Below are 4851 nucleotides of genomic sequence, written 5' to 3' on the forward strand. Positions count from 1 at the left end.
CAAAATAATGTATGATCATTGAATATTTAAGCATAGATTTTTGAATTTGCATATAGTCAATGTTTATTTGAAAAATTATTCAAAAAAAAAAAGAGGAAAACATATGAAAGAATGTGATCAAATGAGAAAAAAAGTATTGAAAATTAAACGATTCCTTAATTTTTTCCCAATTGTTTTTAGAATTAAATCAAATTTTCGAAATAAAATGTACCATTTTTTTTAGATTCATCTAAAAAAATACTTTCAATTTTAGCCTTGAAGATTGCAAGATTTCGAATATATGCTTTGTTCTTTCATGATGACCGATTTGAATTATAATCTCGACGGAATATCAAATCTAACTGTATACAATCAGGTCTAACTCATAGCTCCGGAATAATTAGTATAACTATTTGATTTTTTTTTTCAATATTTTAGAAAATATGGATGCAAATGCGAATGCTAAAGTTGAAATTTCGGAGCGCTTTCATTTTACTTAAATAAATTGTACATGTTTTTTGCCATTTAATTAAGGGTCATTAAAACAATTAGTCTAAACTATCAAAACAATAAAATAATTTCAAATCCTTATCATAGATTTCATATTGAAATTGAAATTTTAGATATTTTGCTTCAAAATGTTTAATAATTAGATCGTTGAAATTTTGCATGAATGGTGAGCGAAATATTAAGCTAATAATTTAATTGCTAAATAAATAAATGCTTGATGATGAGGAAATTATCGAGTGTGTTCTTTAATTTCAGATTTATTGATTCTTAAGCATTTTTTTCTTTACAACTTAATTTTCAATTTTTAATATAAGATATTTCAATTCGACTGCAAACATTTTAGCATTTAATTCAATTTAAATTTAAAAATGCCTTTCTTAACCACATGCATAAAAACCGCCTTTCCTTCTCAATTAATTATTCAATTTTAATTGCTTTGGTGAAAACTTTATTGTAAGTGAATTAGGATTTCTTTTAAGGTCATTAAAAAGAATTATTAAAAATAACTTTGTTTTGAATTTGTAAAGGTTGGGAAAAAAGTTGAAATTTTTAGAAAATCAAAATTTCCATTTAAAATCATTATCAAACAACATTCCACTTACTACACATTGTAAGTATTAACTTAATTTTGCTAGAATTAATCCAAAAATTCATGGAAACAATTTACCGCAAAAGAATTTATAATACTGGAATTAAAATATGAAATTTAAATCGAAATCACTAAACAATACAATCAATACATTGCCATTGCCATACAAAACAGAAGGCCATTTTGAGGTCCATAATTTTTAGTCACATTTTAATTCTCAGTTCTTTTTCCATTAAAAGTTTTGAATTTGTATGAAAGAAAGAAAACTAATAATATATATTTATAAATTTGTGAAAAATTCTCACATTTCAACTATTATTGCAAAAAAAAAAACGATCAAATGTTTATTAAATAATACAATTATGAAATGCATAAAATTTTGGAATTAATAAGCAAATGAATGCAAACAGAAAATATTTTAATAAATTTCAAAAGGAAAAAGATCTGAATTTATAATCAAATAAATGGGAAAAAAACTACTATTACCCACTATATGGAATACCATTTAGCAGTATTTATATATTCATTACTTAAATTTCCAATTTTATTTCATCAGTACTATTTTATCAATCGATTTGATATGTTGACTGGATTATTAGTGACCAATAACTGACCGATATCTTCGTCATTGATAGGAATCGATTTTCTAGTAGATTTCCGATTCCTAAAGTTGCACTAAATCTAATTCTATCCATTACCTAGCATCAGTCGCTGATTATTTCAATCCTTTTATCGTTCTTTTATCATAACCATTTGGCATTCGGTAATGGCATCTCAGTGTAGCAAAAATTTCTGGAGTTCCGGAATATATTAATCCTTGTTTCCTTCTTTCTTTCTTTCTTTCTCCCTCTCTCTCTCTCTTTGTCTCTCTCTCTTCAAAGCACAATCGAGTTTGCAAGTTGATTTTTGTAACGAAAAGAAGAATGTTGGAATAAACGGAAATTCAAAACCGTAGAATTGGTGGAAAACGTTTAGGACTTGATAGCTTACTATTCTAGATATTTAGAATGTTTTTTAAAATCACACATGAAAATTTATTGTAAACTAATAAAACCAGGAAAGCTTACTGTTTTGCCAAACAAAATATTTATAATTTTCTTCTCACATACTTTACAAAATTCCCATAAAATTCAAATTAAATAAATTTCTAAAGTAAAAATTTCTTACAAATTTTCTAAACATCACTTAGATAATAATCAAATAACTGCATGATAATAGTCAATATTAATAATTAGATAATAAGCTTATTGTAATTAGAATAAATAAATCCAATAAAAAATTTATAATCTTTGCCATACAGGACTATAGAGGGTAATTAAAATCATTCGATTTGATAATTAAAATCATTCGATCATTTTGATTTTATGAATGAAATAGTAATACCAAAAATGTATAATGGATAGCGAAAAAAAAAAAAAGACGAGAGGAATTAATTTAATTTTATTAAAATGTATATTTGGTATTATTTATAACAAACAAAAAGCAATTTATTTGTTGAAAAACGCATTGAGAAAAATTTAATTTTCCACAAACTATTACATTAAAATGAAAAAAAAAAAAAAGCGCAATAGGTATGAGAAAAAAGAAAAGAAAAGAAAAAGAACCGATAGATAATGGATATTGGAATATTTTATTAGATAACAGCGTGTTCAAATATCATTCATTTATTTTATTAAAATTTTTAAATTATCCTTTTCTCCTTTTTCACATTTGAGTTTTTGTTAGTTTTCATTTGAGAGAAATAATTTTACAAATCTACAAGAATTTTTTTTCTCCACCCATAAATGGCTATTGATGTATCGTTAATGAATGTTGATTTTTGTGGAAAATTTAAAATCTACCAATGAATTCATTATCTATAAGTACAAGTTTTGAATTCAAAATTTAAATATTTTTTATTTTATACTATATTGCATAATTAATTTATTCCACATCGTAAAATAGGCTATAATTTGGAATTAATGTAAAATGAGAAGTTGAAATTCAAAAAATTAATTTGAAATTTGGATAAAAATATAGGACAAATTTAGGGAGCAAATTTCAGGATTAAAATATAATACAATATGTTCATTTAAAATTAAACGAATTTATGTTGACAAAATTTAATTAAAATGACTTTTAGTCTTTTTATAAATAAAATAAATTTTAGTATAACAATCATATAAGTTACATGTACAATGTTGGGTCGTATTTTATTTTGTGAAAATCCATTAGAGAGCTTAATTAAGAGTTCAATTAAAAATGAAGCAATTTGACAACATCTATGAAGAGTAGAATTGAAAAATGAAGTAATTTGACTACTTATGCTACTTTCAATCAGGTAATATCCTAAATGACACCGTTTCAAATCAATTGAAACTTAAGAAAAAAAAATTAGAACATATCCATTATGCAGTGATGAAAAGAGACCTAAAATGACTATCATTTGTCACCATCACTGAGTGAGGTACTACTATTTTGATTCAATCGTCAAGGTTATTATGTTTATTTCATTCAGCCAATCTTTTCTGTCATTTCTTTCATTGAACAAAAAATGATTTCCGTACTATTTGCCTGTTTCCCTTCATTATTTCTACCTGTTTCTATATACTTTTCTATTTCTTAAGAAAAAAAAATGTTTGCTCCTTTTGCTTCTTTTCAAGTTTTTTTTTCTTCTTTCTTTTCTTTTTTTTCAACCTTGACCCAACTTTTTAGTCCATGCTCAATTATCATATATACAATATATCATTGAATCATTTATGTAATTGCAAGTTGGTGAACGATCAATTGACCATTGCCATTCAGATGGACAACTATCTGGATTTCATCAATGCTTAGTTCAGCCATCTCTAAATTAGCAGCATTAATTTAAAATACATCCTTAATTAATTCAAATTATTTGAAATCAAATTAATTTAAACCTTCTAAAAATTTTTTTTTGTTTTTCTATCAATTGCAGTAGTCATTTATTATGCTTATCACTTAATTCGTTTATTTCATTTGTGCTTGTCATCGTTTAAATACGTTACAAAAACTGATTACATCTTTTGTTTTCCATATATCCTTTCTAAATTATTTTTGCTAAATTTAATTAATAAATAAAGTAATATAAGAACTAAGCTCAAAAATTATGACCTTTATTTAACCTTATTTCGTTATTGTAACAATTATTGCAAATCCCTTATTCTGAGATTAAAATTAATTTTAGAAGACTTAAATAATACTGTTTTCCGAGAGGAAATTGTTTCCGGCATATTCAATCTTCCGTAAATATTACTCATAATTTACCTCACACTCTAATAATCTATCATTGTCAACAAATTTCAAACATTTTTTTTTCGCATTATAAAATAAAATGAGATTTAAAACATGCTTCGAAGAAATTTTAATTTGAATAAAATAAAACAAATGATGTCATCATAGTAATATTAATTATGCGACATATTAAGGTTTTTTTTTTAAATCAAATGACACTTTTGCAAACATCGAAAGCGAGTTGATGAAAAGGAACAACATGTGGAAGATGAAAAATAGTGAAGAAAAGAAAAATAAAAATAAAGGAGTGAAGTAGAAATGACAACTATCCTTAGCTACTTTTAATTTCACGATCATCTTGTCTTCTTCCATAAATACTACAAATGAGGATTCTGAATTGAAAATTTGTGACCTATAGATAGACAAGATAGCTTTTGCTATTCGACTCTTCAATAATAAATATCTTGCCGCTAGTAGGATGAAAGGAATCATCCTTTTATTTAATCATCCATTTAGAAATTTTCAATTTATTAAATATC

This window comes from Loa loa (assembly GCF_000183805.2).
Source record: "Loa loa unplaced genomic scaffold supercont3.114, whole genome shotgun sequence".
Lineage (NCBI taxonomy): Eukaryota > Metazoa > Nematoda > Chromadorea > Rhabditida > Onchocercidae > Loa > Loa loa.